Here is a 20941-nt window from a genome sequence, read left to right as displayed (position 1 = left end):
TAAAAAAGAGTGAATTCAGCATGTGGTGTTTTATGATGATTAAAAAAAAGTAGATACAATAGAATCACTGCAGGATATGTTGGATATGAGAGAAACCAGTTGTCTTTTAGGAATTAAAGAAACCACCTGATGTAGGGGACCCTAATAGTTGATGTAGTTTAACCAGTAACTAATGAAACATTGAGACATTATCCAGAACCTGGTCTACCCAGCCATTGGAAAAGCCTGCTAATTTAAATCCAGGCAGTCATGATAAAAGTGACACAAGTCAGTCAGTCAAAGAAATTTGCTTCAAATGCTCTGTTAGTGTAACATTAGGAGCTGCTCTACCTAACAGCTGTCAGTTTTCTTTCTTTGTAATCTTGTGCCTCTCCTAGCCTTTCATGTTCTCCTGTTTTCCCGTATTTGTATATTCTCTCTCCCTTGTTTGCTTTGACCGTCTCTTGTTCTGTCCTCTGCACTGAGCAGTCATAAAAACAAGAGCTAGAATACTAGATTGTTATGCACATCATTGTACTTATTATTTGTCGGATGACACCAGCACAACATACCATGATTTCTTTGATGTTTGAATCAAACAGGCTTGAGCTACTGATAAACTGATAGTGACAGGCAGCTGATTGAATTGATGGAGTGCTGAAAGGGCAAATCTGTCAGAGCTAGATGACTATAAGAACGCAAGCAGCGCTATTCTTGTTTTCCTTCTGTCTATCCTTTTCCCAACTAAAATTGTAACTGCTGCCCTCTAGGCATGCAGAATATTGTTAAGACCTCAGCACCTCTGGGAAACCTGAAAACCTAGTAAGGGACACCATAGAAACTGAGAGGAAAGGAGAAGAGAAAAGACTCTAGGAGCCAATGATGTATTATGAGATGGAATCTAGTTTTGATTATAAACATTCATGTTGGTATTTTACTTAGTTACTTATACATAATTCACTTACTTCAAATCTTCATATAAGGGTTCATGACTGAAGTGGTGGTGTTTTATATGACAGTAGTGGCTAACAGTCCCATTTGAGATTGGTGCCTCATTGTACATACACAACAGTAAGAAACAATCCCTATCCTAAATCATTTGCAGTCTTGAGACAAGGCAAACAAAGGGATGAAAAAGCAGGTATTATGCCCATTTTACAAATGGGGAGCAAAGTAATGAAACCAACCAGGTACACATCCATTTTACATTGCTGTTGCCTGCATTTTTTTCCACGGGGCAGAGAGAATTTTCTACTTGTCCCAGAGGTGCCAGCTCATATTTAAAGTGGACACCATTCTAACAGGCAAGGTGGGGGTCTGGGCTTCAGCAGTTGCGGACAAAGTGGGAGTGAAGAAAAAAAGGGACATTTAAAAGAACTGGACAAGAAAAAAATACAGAAGGAAAAAAGGTAGAATATGAAGGGAAGGGGGAAAGATGAGATCAATATTTTGAGAATTCAGCTTTATACAAGATTTTTCAATCTGATTTAATTTTGGGTTGCTTCTTTCTAGTGAATTTCCTCGCTTTTTCTGCAGAAATGACACCGCTCGGCTTTTAGATACTGTAGATCTCCTGCCCCAGTATCTTTTTTTTAACGTGGGTATCTGCTTTATATTTTCCTTGGAGATGTTTAAAAAGTGTGCAACTTAAAAATCAGGCCTGCCTGGTCAAGGCATTTATGCAGAGTGGTCTTCAGTTAAGAAAGTGGATTTTTGAACACAAGTTTGAGTTTGCAGCTGCTTTACTTTGAACTTCAGTGTGAAATCTAGGTACCTGTTACCAGGATTTGTAATGATCCAGATCACTTATTCATATAACAGTCATATAAGTCCTCTTATTTACATATACACATTTATATTTATTGTATATATTATATTAAATACATTAAAATATGTCCTCCAATGTTTGACTTTCTCTTTCTCATTTTCCCCATTCTTTCCAAAAATGCCATAACAATGCTTATATTTTCTGGTCAGTTGCAGCCAAAGTTATCCTGTCAGTTAGTTTGCTGGATTGTATTAAGACGATTTAAAACGTTTGCTGCCAAGGCTCTTACTATCCATAAAACAATGTACGTAAAAAAAATCTTCCTATCAAGCAAATATTGACCTTGTGAACATGAAAATTAATGTACATTTTGAATTCAGACTTCTGTTGGAAAATGCCTGACATTTTCAGAAAATAAAGGTGGCAATTACATTTAGAAATGTTAATAAAATGCTAACTTCAAGTCCTGTTCGTTTGAAGATAACATTCCTCTAAGGAGTTCAGTGTTTCCACACACACAGTGATCAGCTTTGCATAGTTGCTCCTTTTTTCAAAAAATGATTGTTGATGTTTCTGACAGCTGTAATGCAGACGTGATGTTGAATGAAGCAGCTTTATGGTATAAATTGCGCTTGTCCTAGGTTTTAGCTTTTTTTAGTGTGATTGGAGAAAATCTCATTGTTTTACGTATTCATTTTTAGATACAGCATAAACAGTGAAAGCTTCATTGGGAAAAAACAGGGTTGTTTTCCTTCTTGATCTTGAATTTGGCCTTCCTTTTATCCTGTAAAATCAGTTTTGTATATTGCATTTACTATAAGCTTCTTATACAAAGTTTGTTTTGTCATGCACAGGAAAACTCTATCTTTTAAATCTAGCAAGCTTCCTTTTTGAAAGTATATCAGAATATATATTGGGGAATACTAGAAGTGTTTTTATACTAAATATATATGGCGGGGGGGGTAATCTACACTTAAAGAAATCTAATGGAGGTGGCATAGATGATAGAGAATACCCATCCCAGATATATTGACACACATGTTGGAATCCTCTAGCTTTGTAAAAGGCAGGTTTGACAAAATCCACACCATTGGTTATTATAGATTAGGCACCATACCTAAATACCTTTAAAAAACTGGTCCTAAATTTTTAGGACTGTTTTAACTTTGTCATGTAGAATTGTATTCTCTATATGTAAAGGGTTTTTACTAGCCAATTGAAGACAGGTTTCAGAGGAGCAGCCGTGTGAAATTAGTAGCAGCTAATTAAAGTGTCTAAAAAAAAAATTCACGACTTAAACTGAGTTTATTTTACTGTTATGTATTGTGAAAATGCCTAGCATTGTGATGTTTGTTTTTACCCAGCTCTTCTGGAGATATTTTAAAAATTGTGTACTAGGTGTATAGGGTATTTGTCTTGGATCTGTGCAAACATACTTTTTTATTGTCATATCACTGTGTGAAGGTTCTTATCCAATCATTCATTCAGAACAACTTGCCATTTTAAAATTGTTTAGTTTTTGCTTATTAGAGCCCCAATCCTGCAGATTTCAATGTGTGAGCAGATCCCTACATCCACAAAGTTTCCCACTGAGTTTTGTGGAACAAATGGAGCGCAAGCCTTCATTTTATGCATTGGAACTTGCAGGATCAGGGCGTATATGCAAGTTAGTCTTTGTATGTTAAAATATAGATTCTTCTTGATGCAATGTTCCAGCTGTAACATTTTACATTGCTATTCCTTATGCTTTATAGTTAGAGGTAAGGATGTTGGCTTAGAGAGCTGCAATTATGTGCTGTGCTTGAACCTGTGGTATGTGAAAGCTATTGATTCAAACCATTTTAACACTTTCTGCAAGATATAAACTGTACGGCATTGTTCAATGTTAGGGCATATATTGTATGATGTTTCTTCTTCTTTTAGACATTTTATTTTTATCCTCATTCTTGGAGACAGATTAATTCTGTAAGAATTTAAGGTTAATTCCTTTATTTCTGTAATTATTTTAAAATAGGAAGTTGTTATACTGAATACTTGTCATTTAAGACATTAAAGTCTTTAACTTTTTGCAATTTGTAGTAGATTAAGAATCAGAAATAACAAGTACAAAATATTTGTTTTTCTTGTTTAATTTATCCAAACAAGTCAAACTAAGTGCAAACCTCTCTGAAACTTTTAGTCGTTCTAATCACTTACATAATCGAAGTTAATCAGATCAATTGCAAACATTGCCATTTTGGTTTCAGTTGTACAGGAAATAGATTAAAAATGACAGAATTGCATAAGGGATTTAGAGAAATTACTTGAAATTTATTACAGTTTGTCTTGTGCCTCGATACCAGAGTACAAGGAGTGAATGGCTTGAAATAAGTATTAAAATTATTCTGAATCTGTGATGTACATGTTCCATCTTCAGAACGTAGTTTGCAGTGCACAGCATCTTTTGTGAACCTTTGATCTCTGAGAAGAGCTGTAGCAAAAGGCTCACGGAAAATTAAGCATATCAAAAAGGACAAGTGTGCACCCTTGTCTCATCCATGTTTGCAAGGGAAGGTTTTCTTGCACTAGGGGTTAGATTAAAATGAATATATTTAACAAAATTAGAGCCTAAGATGGAACTGACGGTTCATCTTGAGTGAATGGCCAACTTTTTAGAAACATTCTTTGCATCCAGAAAAATTGTTGCTGCTGTGGAGAGATGAGAATAAGCTAAACAAAGATGCACAATAATTTAACATCTGTGCCAGATGCTTCTGGGCTCTGATTTAATCATTTGAAAAACATATCTATACTAGAACACTTACCAGACATATTATAAATAAGCTGTGCAACCCTTAGGGTAAGGAACATTTGGTTAATCATGTTACATATGGATACATTTTCAGAGTCCCCCAAAGGGTTTTTACCTCTTACTTGTCACTCCGTATTTGTTTTCTGTAAAGATACCCATCATAACCTATCCCAGCTCTTGGATGTGATCAAGTTAGAAATTCTCCAGGTTCAAAATTCTAAAGCTGTTGGCTCAAGGAGACGTCTTGCATCAGTCCAGCAATAGAATGTAGAAATGCATTGTGCTCCAACTGCCATTAGAAAATCACTAGGCATATACATTTAGCTGGAAAAGAGAAGACGGGGGATAAAACAGTTTTCAAGTACATAAAAGATTGTTACAGGGAGGAGGGAGAAAAATTGTTCTTCCTAACCTCTGAGGATAGGACAAAAAGCAATGGGCTTAAGTTGCGGCAAGGGAGGTTTAGGCTGAATTTTAGGAAAAACTTCCTAACTGTCAGGATGGTTAAGCACTGGAACAAATTGCCTAGGGAGGTTGTGGAATCTCCATCATTGAAGACTTTTAAGAGCAGGTTAGACAAACACCTGTCAGGGATGGTCTAGAAAATACTTAGTCCTACCACTAGTGCAGGGGACTGGACTAGAAGACCTCTAGAGGTCGCTTCCAGTCCTCTGATTCTATAATTTCAGTTGGCTGTTTGAAATCTGAGCCATGCTGCAGGTACAGTTGGGACCTTGTTGCTCATATATCACTATATCCATTATATTTAATAGGCAAATGCCAAAATGGTAGACTTCTCCCCACTTCAGTTTTTTAAGAAGTCACATTAAAAATCCTACAGCTGCTAACTGCAGAGGCTACCTAAACCTGTGATCAGTCTCCCATCTCAATTTTTTATCTACAACTTTTTTTCCTCCCTTTTCTGCTCAGGTATTCTTGAACTGAAACACTGTATAAGGCCTTACAGTTCAGTACAACTTTTTTGGGATGTTGGTAGGGTTAACAAAACGCTTACTGTAAAAACTAAGTTTTAGTAATCTGGAACTGAATGTTATTAAATGGGAAGTAGGTGCCAATTGCGAAAAGTAGAACCTGTAGGAAAGCTCAAACTCTCTCAAGGCGTGTTGACTGGTTACCACGGGCTGTGAGCAGGTCTCAGTAGCTCCTTAGCTCAGGGGTAGGCAAACTTTTTCGCCCAAGGGCCACATCTCGGTATGGAAATTGTATGGCGGGTCAGGAATGATCATGAATTTGGGGGTTGGGGTGCAGGAAGATGTGTGGGCTCTGGGCTGGGACCGAGGGGTTTGGAGGGCAGGAGGAGTATCAGGGCTGGGGCAGGAGCTTAGGGTGCAGGAGGGGGTCAGGGGTGCAGGCTCCAGGCGGTGCTTACCTCAAGTAGCTCCCAGAAGCAGCGGCATGTCTCCCCTCCGGCTTCTACTCAGAGGCACGGCCAGGCAGCTCTGCGAGCTGCCCCGTCCGCAGGTGCCAGACAATGGGAGGTACGGGGGTGGCGCTTGGGGGTGTGTGTGGGGGGGGGCAGCTGGCTGCTTCCATGCATAGGAACCAGAGTGGGGACATGCTGCTGCTTCCAGGAGCCACACAGAGCAAGGCAAGCTCTGGATCCCGCTCCCCGGCTGGAGCTCGAGTGCTGGATTCAAACTTCTGGAGGGCCAGATGCAGCCCCGAGCTATAGTTTGCCCATCCCTGCCTTAGCTGCTTCCTCACTGAGCAAGACTGGAAAGATAGAAAATAATACTGAAGAAACTAAAGCAATTTTTGAGTTTTTAAACAAATACAGTGTGTCCTAATGTGGATTACTTTCCACAAATCACCCTTTAATATTTTAATGGGCAAAAGCATGGAAGAGATTGCAGGCCATGGTGTTATACCAATAAATTAAAAACCAGCAGGATCTTATTAAAGAGGAAAAGGCAAAATACCACATTTATTGTGCATACAGAAAGAATCATCGTAAGCAGTTAGTTATAGCTATAACATTCCATTCAATCTCATATTTATTCACACATTCATACACACACACACAAGTTCTGCAAGGTTCTTATCATAGTTACCAGCCTTAGAGTTGCTCATGCCAAGCCACTGGCCAGGTGGCCTGGACGTGAGGAGGGAGCAGGGCCTTGTCAGATGCTCATCTGATGCTCCTGGAAGTTGGTTTGCAGAATCAGACCCCAAAGTTCTCACTTTCTAGAGTCCGTTTTTATAGGAATTTCTTCCTATGCCAGTCTATGGGAATTGCTTCATCATGCTGTTGCTGAATCAGTCAGCAGATAGCACATTCCTGACAGCTCCATGCTGCTAGATGTTATCTTGTTCTTTGGTTCTCCCATTCTTGAGGCTGTTGGGTGGATTCCAGTCTGCCCTTCTGGGGTCCTCTGGTTATTTCCACTTGACGCCTTCTTCAGCCGATGGACACTGGATTCTTAGGCTGGCACCTCCCTGATCATTCAGTTATTATCCACACCACGCATCCATCCACATACATCCTCTATCTCTATTTTAATCACAATTGTTAATATAACAAAAGGGCGGGGAGTCTCTGGGAGCTGGTTCTGTTGTTACAGAGTATTGCTTTGAGTCTCTCTGTGTGAATTGCTTTGAGAACAGACTCTGTCTTAGAATGTACTAACGCAATTAGCAGCTTGCAAGTTTCACACACAGGGGGAGAGAAACAGTACCAAAAACCAAGAGACCTCTTAATTAGTAATACCCTGGAATTTAAACTATGGGGAATCAAACTCATTTGTGATTTTAATACAGAACTTCTTTAATATGATCCAACAATGGCCTGCACTGTTTAATTAAAATATCTGTAATTCTTCAAACTCTCAGTTGTGATTTATAAAAGATAATTCACCCTGAATGGATAGAGATGAAAAGATGTGTGAGGAAGTGAATGGCTGGAGTTGGAGGAATGAGGGGTTGAAAGTGGCAATTTTAAACTGCCCCCTCACCCTAAGGAGCCAACCTGCATTGTGGCCATTTCAGTCTCTTAATTGGGAGCTGCTCATTATTCCAAATTTAACTCACTTTCTTATCTATAAATTGACTACTGGTTGACAAACTGCTACTGAAAGATCAGTAGGGGTCAGATAGGGGCTCAGATAGTTCACAGAACTTACTTTGAAGGAGTGGAGGGAGAATGCTAGCAAAAATAACGTTCAGATTGGTAAAGTATTTAACTTTTTCCCTATTTTCTCATTTCACGAGGAGGTATCCATAGAGGAAGGAGATATTGCAAAACTCCCATGAAACTACTTTTTACGTTGTATAAATGAGCCATATTGTCACATGGGTGACACATTACAGATTCTCCTGCAGTGGTGAGAAACACCTCTATCCACTGGGGAGGGAGGCTCATAAGCATTTGCTTCATTACTTCAAGTTGTAAGAGTCGAGACTAAGCAGAGCAGAAGACAAGGATTCTGCATTCTCATTAATCTCCTGCTGACCAAGATGCATATTTGAGCACACAGAACTGGGGAACTTTTCTACTTTCCGGCCTGGAATTGCGCTCTCTATTGGCATGGCTTCTGAGAGACTAAAAGCTGATAAGCTTGTTTCTGAAAAGATGTCTTGAGTTCTTGCTGCACAGGAGCCGATAAGAAGAATGTACACATTTGAGTGGAAAGGAATAGATAACTTTACTTACCCCGAATAAACTGCTTGATTACATTCCTCACCTTTTATCCTGTTATTACCTCACTGAGTGAAGGAATCATCTTTTATTCGATCAACTTTTGTTGGTGAGAGAGAGAGAAGCTTTGGAGCCACATAGAGCTCTTCTTCAGGTCTCTGTCAGAAGTTGGTCCAATAAAAGATACTACCTCAACCATCGTGTGTCTCATATCCTGAGACCGACACTGCTACAACTACACTGAGTCCTTCACTGCATGTCCTCCCTTATCCTTGCATGAATATATCAAAAGGTTTAGTTAATAAAAAAAAAATCTAAACAAACCCATCTGTAATGGGATGATGGAATCATTATGAAGTTTATAGAATCAACATTTTGGCCGTTGTGCTTGTGAACTCAGTTTTTGGACATGAAAGATCATTTTTCCAGGTGATAGTGACAAACTTTCAGTAAGTTTCAGGCTCCAACTTTATGCTAAGCTGTTGAGTGCTATGAACACCACTTCAGGTGGCATTAGTTCCTGCTGATATTTTCTCATGCTTGCATGTCTGTCCTAACTACGGCAACAATCTAATCTGTTTTCATCCAGGGAGTGTAAATAAATTTCATCCACTCTGGTGTAAAATAAACTTACTACAATTATACTTCAGCTCCCTCCCACACAAATCTTTATTTTTACAAACCATGGTATGTATGCTTTGTTTACACTTCATACTGCTTGTAGTTTCTCATTGATGATGCGTGTGGTTTTATAGAGAAATCATTAGAGCTTTGTCATTTGTTGAGTGTCTTTAGAGAAAAGACAATTATTTGTGATTGTTCTGCTTAAAATACACATCCAAAAAGATTATCCATCTCCCACCCACCTTTCTGTAGAACTGAAGATTTGTTGTAGTTGCGTTGTTGTGAAGAGACTGGTGCTTCATACTCCCTGCTGGATGCAGAGTGGCTTTTTAGTATTTTGAGGTGGTCTTAAATTTCATTTGTATGCAGGTGCACAGAATGATCTGTATGAGATATATCTTCAGAGTACAATTACAAAGTATACCTTTTGTCTCTTGAAAGATTTGCATTATGTCCAACAGGATCATGCAGTTAAACTAGATATTGCTAGCTTACTTCCTGGATCTTAACTTAACTGTGTTAAGCCTTGATGAATTTCTCTGTAAAGAGTGATTAGGGCAGGGAGATGGATATGTAGTGCTGCTGTTGCAGTGATGAAAATTTAGAAATATCAGGAAAACATGTAGTTATGTAGTGCATGAATAACTCTCATATAAAAGTTCCAGGCAGTTTGCTCTGAGCTGTTATAAATTAATCCCATATTTGGCTAAAACTATGTAAAAAGATACTCTTAAAAACTACCTGTTTTTGAAAATGACTTGTCTGAAAGAATTAAGCTCCCTTTTTCAGACTTCAAAGGAAGAAGTTTAAGTAGTCTTTGCTTGGTACTGTCCATTCTGAATTTTACACCTGTGCGAATGCTAGGAAAATGGAAAATATTTGTGGTCTCTGGCTTCCTTTCTCTTCAGTGGAAAAAGTGATAATTATGGTATGCTTTTCAAAAAGCAGTGGTAGAATGTTTAGTCTACAGGGTTTGTTCTTACAGGGTTAGGTTGTGGTTAGTAAGTACTGTTATTAAAGGAAAAATGGTATATCATTCAAACTAAAGGCAAATCTTTACTACTTCACAAAGGAGATAGGATATTGCCAGAGACTGTCAAATCAATTTTGTTGCAGATACCATGTTACTTGCCTTTTACAGTTTTCAGGCTGATTAAGAAAGGCTTCTGATTCTTCTAAATATGCTGACTGTTTCTTTTAGTATGTCAAATATTATTTGTACTGAAAAGACATTAATTCATAATAAAAGGTAATTACATTGTAAGAGTAACTGATTTCACCTTTGTGCCTTAATTAATAAAGGTTCAATGAAAGTTAAATGAATTTTACAATACTTTGCATGTTCTTATGCAAATCATGGATTTTTTTAGTCAGCATGCAACTTCGACCTTTGTAATAATATCTTATGTTGCCTTTGCCTAGAAAAATAAGGTCCCTTCTGCAGCTGTTTTGTATGTAAAAAAGTTGTACACTGTATTGAGCAAGTAAAATCCTGCCAAAGTTCTTTGAAATTTGTTTCTAAAATAACAAAAATCTGTGCAGTCTCATGATCTAAGCTACTGTTTCATATCCAGCTTTAGTCAGTTGCATGGAATTGACATCCCGCATTTGGGTTTCATTTTCATACAGAGTGATATTTACACATTGAGCTTTGAAATCTCTGTGGATTTTAATTGTTTTAATTTATTATTGAAATTAAACCAAACCTTCATCTGGTACCTATAATCACCAGCAGCTGTACCTTTTCACTGTTCTATATAAAACTACCAGAACATTCGGGGGGAGGGGGGGCGATGTTTTGTTTCTCTGAAAAGTATACTAATAAATGCTAGACGAGCTTATTAAGGAAAATGTTTAGTTTATGGTCTCTTTCAATTCCAAGGGTGTGTTTTTTTAAATCTGTAAACAGACATGAAGTGTAAAATGTGTATTTGTAGACTTTTGATGGTATTCTGGATCTGAACTACATATGTTTTTTAAAATATGAGTTGAATGAGAGATTCCTGCTTGCTGTCAGAGGTACTAATAATGTGCCTGTCGTAGTAGCTAGGCTTTGGACATGTTACTGCTGAATTCATTTGGATAAAGTACACATGTTCACATTTTTAGTTTGATTTGATATAACTAAATGTGGACATTACATTTATGAAAAAAGAAAAGGAGGACTTGTGGCACCTTAGAGACTAACCAATTTATTTGAGCATGAGCTTTCGTGAGCTACAGCTGAATGCATTTCCACTGAATGCATCTGATGAAGTGAGCTGTAGCTCACGAAAGCTTATGCTCAAATAAATTGGTTAGTCTCTAAGGTGCCACAAGTACTCCTTTTCTTTTTGCAAATACAGACTAACACGGCTGCTACTCTGAAACCTAACATTACATTTATGATGTGAATTACCTGTAAAAAAAATTGAAGAATCAAGGCATACTGGGCAAAATATTTCTGGGTAATTACACTCTACAGGTGGCTTTCCAGAGTGGAAACTTGATGTATGTCGATAACACCAAAAAAATACTGCAGTTCTTTCCCCCTTCTTAAAAAGGAGCATTTTTTCTTAATATGAGTTAATTGAGTTTCGTTGTGTGCAGAGTAACAGTTAAATCAGGAAACTCTTATTTGTATCTAGTTTAATTTCATAGTGGATCCATAGACACACCACTATGTTTTATTGGTATTGGTCTATTAATACGCACCTCAAGTGTGTTGCAGCTGTGTGCTTTCAGTCACCTGAGATGTGGATTAATGGACCATGAAATGTGCATCACTGTCTTAATTCTGAGATTGGAAAGATGGTAGCTGGTTGGATCTAACTTCCATTCTAACATCTTATTTTAACTTCTTTAACTTTGGGTTGAAAAATAGTTTTGACCTAATTAGTACCACAACTACTCGGAAAGCAAAAGAGAATTCTTGTCAAGTCTGAATAAAATTAACCAACTATGTTTTCAAGTACAAGTTAGTAATTTTTTTTTACAGAGTTGTCTAACGTGTATCTTAACTCCAAAATAACTTGTTGTTGCCCCTTCAAACTTTTTGTATAGTCAAATCTTCATGAAAACTCATGCTGTCTAAAATTATGATTGGACTAAAATGTTAGAAATGTATGGATAGTTTGGATTCTGCTTCTATTGAGATAAATAGTTTTTTGCCTCTGACTTCAGTGGTAGTAAGATTGCATGCTGCATGCAAGAGCATCTTCCCCTGAGTGTTCATTTTGCAGTACAGGAAACATTGTGGGCTTGGGGAGACATCACTGCAATGGTTCACAATCAATTCATGTATGGAAAGTTCTCTCTTAGCTATAATGGCTAGAAACTTCATTGTTTAAAATGAAACTTAGATGTTGCAGAAGATGACACCAACTTGGTAGTGCACCCATGCCCAGGTTGCAGCCAGAGATTCCATCAAAAGGCTGGTTGTTGGTTTTTCTTTGTAGTTCAAAATTTAAAATATCAGGCTGTCTGATTTTTAGGGTTTATATTTCTTTGACAAGTGGAGTGTGTTGAAACTTTTGAATAATTTAAGCATTTTTGAGGTTGACTTAAAATTTCAGGAAGGAGACATTTTTTATGAAGCTTATAATGATTTTTTGTTCTTTTTCTACCCATTGAAATATCATTGCTCTACCAAATTTGAAACTTTAGGTAGCTTTGGACACTGACTTGTACAAGTGACAATTTTCAAAGGTTCATATTTTTTTATCCCCATTATTTGAAAACTAGGCATGAGTTTTCATCGTTCAAGTTGACATATTAAAAATGAAGAGAGATGGATGTTGAGATGGAAAGATGGTTTCCTTACTACTGTTAGTTCCATCAGCTCACTTCGCTCTGATTTAATAATCTAATGATCTAGTCAACACACTTAATTTTTTTTAAAAGTCTTGCTTTCACAAGAAGATGCAATTAGAAGAAATTACAAAACCAAAAACATTGTTTTAAAAAGTTTAAATTGCTAAATATAATATAAATATGACATCACTTAAAAACCCCAAGTGATTAAAAGAAAGAAATGTCTAAGGACCTCACAAATGTCTACCTACATAATGAACATAAATGTGTATTCTAATAAAGTACAAGGAAATGCATATTTCATCACTACATAACAAATTTCCTTATGATCAAAATGCTGTTCCATCTTTAACCTCAAAATTTAAACCCAACTCTCTTGTCTGAAAGCATATGCTTTCGCACCCCCATTCTCTGCGAGTCTAAACTTCTGACTGTTAGAAATTGGTACTGGATGATGAGATGGATCACTCAATAAATTGTCCTGTTCTGTTCATTCCCTCTGAAGCATCTGGCACTAGCTACTGCTGGAAGACAGGATACTGGGCCAGATGACCATTGGTCTGGCCCAGTATGGCCATTCTTATATATAAATTACATATGCGTGTACTACATATATGAGATTCTGATATAACTAATTTTAATGTACATCAACAGTTTTTAATACACTTTATATAGTTTTCTCAGATGAGTTTTTATACTTGATTATGTGAGCAGTGTAAAATGTATGAGGCTTTCGGTTTTTATATGCTTTGAGTTTTTGAGTGATAAGTCCACTGTTGTCATTTAACAGCCTTAACTGATTTTGAAAACCAAGCTGTTTTTTCCTTTTGGAAAAAGGCTCTCTGAATTTGTTCAAGCTCAGTTTTACAATGTTTGTGCCATTGAGAAAATAACAAAAGTGGCACTAGCCCCTTCACCATGGAAGGGGCTTCAAAATTAAATCATACTTCCGTTATTGTTTTTATGTACAAGACAGCATAAGCACATTTGACTAGTAATAAAACATTTTCACATTTGATGAGCTCATGCTATTAAAATGTAATTTATTTCAGTAGCTAAAACAGTTAACTATAGCTCTACAGAACATAAAATAACTAAGGCAAATATTCCAGTTTATTTTAGGGAGCATAATCATTTTGTTTATTACCAGGAGATGGCAGTAACAGATAAATGTATAAGATTTAGCTTTTATGCTAACTTAATATGAACTTTCGTAATATATTTGCCCTGTCACTTTTTTCCATTTGGAATTATTTCTCTACGTTTGACATTTTGAAGGAAGATACATTTCATGCCATGTTTGAAAGACTGGCACTTGATTACATTGCTCAAAAATGTAAAGTAAATCAATGTCTGAAGTGTGTCTGCTCTCACCTTTCTTCAGGTATATGGTTGAATAATTGCTGGATAAACTTCAATTATGCATGTTTGTTTAAGGTTAATCATAAAGTTACTAACACCCCTGCATCCCAAAGAGAAAAATGCAGTGTTCAAATGGAACCTACGTAAACCTTTACCTTTTTGTGTTAACTTACAAAGTATTGCCTTTTTTCTTAACATTTTCTCTCCTGATTGAATGTTTGTGTTCCTGCTTGCAAGTAGATTTGGTTAGAAACTCCCCCGACCATAAGAGTTGAAGTCAAGATAAATGGTGTTCTGCGGGGCAAAAACGTAATTTTAAAAATGTGCCTGTTTTACCACTAACCCAGTAGTGTCCCCTGTAACTTATTTCAATCTCTTGTTCTTACCTGGTAATCATTCATCACCTGGACTATACATCCTACACATGTTTAGCAGTCTTGCATGATTTTCTATTAGCTCACCTGTTAGTAATTGCTCTCATGGGTGAGTGCAGTACCATTGCTGTGTGATTGAGAATGAGGGTTGTAATGGTAAAGAGAGCATTTAGCTTTTGTGGTAAACTTCATTAACCAGGGTTTGGAAAGTCCACTTGTCAGTGACAAGTAGGAAACTTTCTCAGGCATCAACTTTTGCAGAATCTAAGCTTTCATTTAAAAAAAAGTTCTAGTTCTTGTGGTTGTGAAGATAACCTTCCAATGTGAACCTAGCGTAACTGATGCATTATTTTTTTCCTGAGTCTGCAGACAGCTCCAGTGCCTCTGTTCTTTTGCAAGCTGCAGATGATAGAAAGTACCTTACGTTAGAAGGGAAAGATAACATTTCTATAGTTTACACTGGGAGATAACTGGAGTTTTGGAGGTACGGATTGACAAATGTCAGAATTTTCAGATCTGCTGATTCTGTAAAAAGCTAATTATGTGGGCACCAGAATCATTGAGCTCATTTTAAAAATGACTTCTAGAGGCTAGATGGTCCAGCAGTTTAATGTATTTTTGTATTATTATAACTTAAGTTTAGTTCCCTCAGAACACTAGGTTATGTATGCACTTTCTGATCTATTACAACAAATGTTCTGTAGATTTCAGTTTTTACAGTTAATACCAAAGTTTTTGTATTTAGTGTTGTCGCAGGGTGTGATACAACTAAATTATCAGCCAAACAGAGCTATATCACCTTTTAATTGTCTGTGGATTCATTGCTTACCTAACCATTTATCTAAATATCATCACTGTTAGGCATGTTAACATCTTTACCCTGTATTTTTGTAGAATTACAGGGGTAGGGAAAACTAAGCAAGTAGTTTGGAGAGGCAGGTCAGTGAGTGGGACCTGGAGCAAGGGCTGTATAGAGGCTTTTGAGATGAAAACAATACAGTGGAATGGGAGCCTGGGAACCTTTTTGTTTATCCAGTAACCCCTATGTTACAGTATCGGGGTAAAAGGATTAATCGCCATCTCCAGCACTCCATTCACTTTGGAAGTTATTAATGCTAATGTAAAAAGTATTTTATTTTTCCTTTGTCTAATGTTGATCATAGATTCATAGAATATCAGGGTTGGAAGGGACCCCAGAAGGTCATCTAGTCCAACCCCCTGCTCGAAGCAGGACCAATTCCCAGTTAAATCATCCCAGCCAGGGCTTTGTCAAGCCTGACCTTAAAAACCTCTAAGGAAGGAGATTCTACCACCTCCCTAGGTAACGCATTCCAGTGTTTCACCACCCTCCTAGTGAAAAAGTTTTTCCTAATATCCAATCTAAACCTCCCCCATTGCAACTTGAGACCATTACTCCTCGTTCTGTCATCTGCTACCATTGAGAACAGTCTAGAGCCATCCTCTTTGGAACCCCCTTTCAGGTAGTTGAAAGCAGCTATCAAATCCCCCCTCATTCTTCTCTTCAGCAGGCTAAACAATCCCAGCTCCTTCAGCCTCTCCTCATAACTCATTGATTTGCTTGTCCTGTGTGTTGGGGATGGTTAGTATCCTGCATTGAGAATATGGCATTGCATTAATTTATTAGACACTAGATGTAGTTGTTCTGTATAAGTACTCTTAAGGTTATTGATCTGAGCTTGTTAAAAAGTCGACTTAAGCCACAGTGTTTAACTAGCAGTTTTCTACTGAAATCTCAAAAATACATTACAACTGTATTAAATGTTTCCCTTCTAAGATACGGGTATATTTCCCCTTTCCTCCTGCACCTCCCACAGCATCAAATGAAAATGGTCCAGTCAGTACAGCTTTATTGCCTTCCTTATTTTTAGCCTGTGAAGGTGTTCTTACTGTTTGCTACAAATTACTACATTTGATTTCACTATATCAAATCAGTTATTTAAAAATAACTTTTAAAATGACCACTTCATGATTGAATTTTTTCAAAAAGTTAATGAAATAAGAGCACAATCAAATGAGAGAATGGTCTTTTGGCAAAATTGTCCTAAAGAAAAGCAGGATTTAGAAAATTAGAATTGCAATAGGTATTAGAATTAGTGGGACAGGTGCAGGTTGGAAGAACAAGTTTACCATAATGATCATGCTATAGAGAACACCTCAAATGTCTGCTTAAATATGCTGACATAGCTGGTGATATTGGTGCAGTCCTGATAACTGTTGAGTGAAGATCCATAATCAGAAAGGGAATTGCCATTTTGGAGGCAATGAAAGTTGGGAACCGCCTACTGAAAAAGGCTTGCTTGTTTGAACTTGGTGATATAGGAAAGATAGGACGAATAGTAAAAGGCCAGTATGGTTGCCTCAGGAATTCTTTAATGATCTGAAAATCAAAAAGGAATCCTACAAAAAGTTGAAAGATGGATGAATTGCTGAGGAGGAGTACAAAGAATAGCACAAACATATAGTGACAATCAGGCTACAGCACAAAATGAGTTACACCTAGCAAGGGACATAAAAGATTCTTTAAATACATAAGGAGCAAGAGAAAGATGAAGGCAAGTGTAGGTCCTCTACTTAGCAGGGAAGGAGAGCTAATAACTGATGACATGAAGATGGCTAACATGTTTAATGCCTCTCTTGCATCAGTCTTCACTAAAAAGGTTACCAGACACTGAATACAATTAATATTAACAACCGGGGGAAGAATTGAAAACCAAAATAGTTAAAGACAAAGTTAAAGAATATTTAGATAAGTTACATGTATTCAAATCAGCAGGGTACTTAAGGAACTAGCTGAAGCAATCTCGGAAGTGTTAGCAATTATTTTATGTCGGGCAAATATAGTACCTATTTTAAAGGAGAACAAAGACGAACCAGGGAATTACATACTGGTCAACCTAACTTCAATACCTGGAAAGATACTGGGACAAATTATTAAACAATCAGTTTGTAAGCGCCTAGAGGTTAATAGGATTATAAGGAATAGCCAACATGGATTTCTTCTTGACAAATCCATGCCAAACCAACCTAATTGCCTTCTTTGACAGGGTTACTGACCTAGTGGATGACACCACCTCTTCCCCACCCCCCCGAGCGATATAAGTTACATCAACTTAAGGGGTAGTGTAGACAATCCCTTTGTAAACGAAGAAGAGGCAAATCAGAATTAGTTATCCTACTCCAGTCATTTGAATGACGTTTTTAAATAGAAGACAATTATAATGGCTCATGGTTCATTATCTTGAGCCTGTCGTCATAAAGCAAATATTGAATGATTTACACTAGTAGCAATATTTATAAGAAATCTCTACAGCTAAACCAAACGCAAAAGCAGTCCATGACTAAGTCCAAAGACTAAGTTAAACTCAAATGTTTCAGTAAGATTAAGTGGACCAAAAATAAATGCAATGTTGAGGAATTTGATAGTTTGAGAACCAGTTGAGAAACCTTAGCATCCTCTCTCCAAGGATATGGGTAACTATCCACAGGATGTCACCAGAGAATTATTTTGCCTTAGCTACTGTATCATAAATCCCAGAAATGGGTAACCCTCTTTATCTTGGCTTTATAAAGGCAGTATAATATTACAATTTAAATACCTCTAACTACAGAGAGAGAACAGATACTACTCCAGCATCATCTCTTCAGAGATGATTTATAAGCTTGCACCAGTGCTCCTGCTGGCAAAAGTGGTACTTCATTAGCAAGGTTATGATTTCGTCAGTTATTTTTAGTAAATGGACAGGTTACAGGCAGTAAACAAAAGTTAATGGAAGCCGTCGACCTCTCCTTGACTTTTACTAAAAATAACTGTCGGGGTGGCCCTGACCGAGAGCCCAAGCACCCGGGTGGGGGATGGGAGGAGAGAATGACACATGACTGACAGTTCCTGCTGCTGCTCCGGGGAGGACAGCTCCAACTCCAGCCCTGGCTGCTTGGGGGGACGGCTCTGGCAATTGGGGAAGAGGGGAAGAATAGCTCTGGGCCCAGGCCCGAGGGGGAGCACACACAATACAGCTCTGGTGTCAGCCCACAGCTGCAGGGGAGAGGGGAACTCCAGCCCCAGCCGCAGCCAGTCCGGCGGAGGATGAAGCCAAAGAATTCACTGAGATCCATTAAAGTCACAGAATTGATGACTAAATCATATCCTTTACCATCAAATTCTGACAAACCTAAACTTCCTGGGCCAAAGAGAGACTTTAGCAATGCCATTTTTGTGACAATGGAGTCAAAAGAGACTCGCAAGTAAAGGAAAGTTATACCAAATGAGAGCCCATTGGCAGAGCTCTCTTCTTTGGCTGCAAGAGATGCCAGAAGTCATATCAAGAAAATATGTTTAGCTCTGTATTTCTCAGTCTGTTCCCTAGAGTTCCAAGTTTCCAGATCAGTTACTCAAATATTGGCTTGACCAAGGAAGTTAATGCATTTATTCAGCGATTGAGAGAAGACGTTCTTCCAGGTGGCCGTTGTTTTCTAATTACACTTGCTGCTGTCATGCACTCTGCAGCAGATGTAATTATATTCTGAGAACATTAATTTCTAGTTTGAAAGCTCTGATTACTGGAAGAGGCATATTGCAATGGCTGCATTTTTAGACTATTGTTTGCTTGGACACACCGTGTAGATCAACTACATTCTCTTGCCAAAGTCCAAACACACAAATGTCCAGAAACTAGCTCACGTACTCAGACAGATGCAGGTCATTGTTCTGTACCATGTTCCCTCATAACAGAACCCATCAGATAAGGTAATCTTTATTCAACAGCTGGACTACAAAGTTAAACTTTTAGGTGTTTTGGGTAATGTCAGTGATGCATACAACTCCACTGAAGTCAGTGGAGATGTACCCAATGGTTTTCCAATATATCAGTGTATTTGATTATTTATATGGGGTGCTGCAGGCATTCCCTTATGCATCTTATCTTTAGTCTAGATATTAATTTCTATCAAGAGTACTAGCTAATAAGCAGATTGAGCTCATTTACAGCTGAACAAAGGTAGAAACAATTTAGATAGCAGGTCAGGGATATATATTCAGATTAGTCTTTAAAAGAATTAGGATCCTACTTTCAGAAGAATATACCCACTTAAGCATCATTGGTGGATTGGTGAAAAGGCCTACTGAGAGAGGTCCATCACTCGTCCACTGGGAAATCACTATTAGGTCCATTACTCATTTCAAAGAGCCTGGATTTCTGCCATATTAAAAATAGCACTAATCAGAGAATTCCAGTATAGATACCTTAGATTTAGCAGATAGAATGTCAAATTGTAGCAAATAGTATGTGTCAAGGATTTCTTTGCCAAGTGTAAAAGCTTCTGGGTGACAATTTCTTTCACTTGCTACTGTGCCTCTTGATGGCCTCGTTTAAACTTAGCAGTGCTGAAGAGCAAAGAAAATAGTATTAATTTAAGAAGAGATCTATTTAAAAATGTTTTTATAGAGTCCTTCACTGAACTGCATATTAATTAGGCAAGCTTTGTGGAAATTAATGAAAGGTGAAGGGAAGAGAGGAAATGGCAGAAGAAATGGCTATTGAGCAGTTTTAAATGATATCCATGCAATCCAGAATCAATAACAAAGCACTTTCTGAAGATGATGATGCAGATTTTGCAATTACGAAGTCAAATTAGGTTTATCCAAATTCTTCTATATAAATTATAGAATCACAGAAATGTAGGGCTGGAAGGGACAGACAAAGGTCAAGTCGAGCCTCCTTAGCTTCTGAAGTAAGTTCAGGAGTGGTCATGCAGCATGTTCTCAGGTTGTGGTAACGTCTTAATGGAAGAGATGTGTTTAACCTTGACATTAGAAAGTGTTCTCACAAGGGGTTCGAACAAGAAATTTTTTGGTGGCCTTAGAGTGCAGCCACCAACTCTTGGGGGTGGCCGCTCTGACAATTTTTCCTAAAATACTTATTTTACTGTGGGAAAAACAAATAAATATGCACATGTCGAAATCATTGTAATTTATGTCGGGTTTTTTCAGACTCAATAATAAAAATAATGTACAGTTGTCTCTATTCTTTATGGACCTAAACAGAATAGAAACAAAATAAGGTGCTTTGCACATTCTTCTCTTTTTTGTTGTTTCTTTGGTTGCTGTTTTCTTTTTAGACTTGCTAGCTAGCAAGTCTGCTCCTGTGAAAACTGATATTTGTATGTTTGTTAATATTGCTTTTCACAATAGACTTACTCAGCCCTGGCAAGCCAGGGGATAAATGAAGCTCTGAAGAGAGAGGGGGGTAGTGAGGCAGTGGAGGTCATGGGTGATGGGGGGGGTTTGAGCCTGGGGCCAGATCCCAAAGCCCCACAACTGGGGGATGGAGCCTGAAGCTCCACTGCTGGAACCCAAAACCCCCATGGCCAGATCCTGCAGCCCAACACCCCAGGGCTGAAGCCAGAAGCCTGAGCCCCACTGCCCCTGGGAAAGGGGGGAACTCACACTGGTTGTCTGCTTCTCTGGTGTCTGTGGCTCCAGAGGCAGGCAGGGCCAAACCCCTACTGGTGGCCCCTGGGAAGGGGTGAATGCTTTGCCGCTCCCCACTTCTCCCTAATCACTGCCCAGGGGGCTGTAG

General features: G+C 38.0%; 1 protein-coding gene across 6 annotated transcripts in view; it reads left to right on the top strand.

Annotated features, from left to right (window-relative positions):
• Positions 1-20941, top strand: part of FBXW11 (F-box and WD repeat domain containing 11) — a 125737-nt gene that overhangs the window by 68979 nt on the left and 35817 nt on the right. The gene's annotated exons all lie outside the window — the stretch shown is intronic.

This window comes from Lepidochelys kempii, chromosome 8 (assembly GCF_965140285.1).
Source record: "Lepidochelys kempii isolate rLepKem1 chromosome 8, rLepKem1.hap1, whole genome shotgun sequence".
NCBI lineage: Eukaryota > Metazoa > Chordata > Testudines > Cheloniidae > Lepidochelys > Lepidochelys kempii.
The sequence above is the reverse complement of the archived record's forward strand: the minus strand, read 5'-3'. Positions and strand labels throughout refer to the sequence as shown.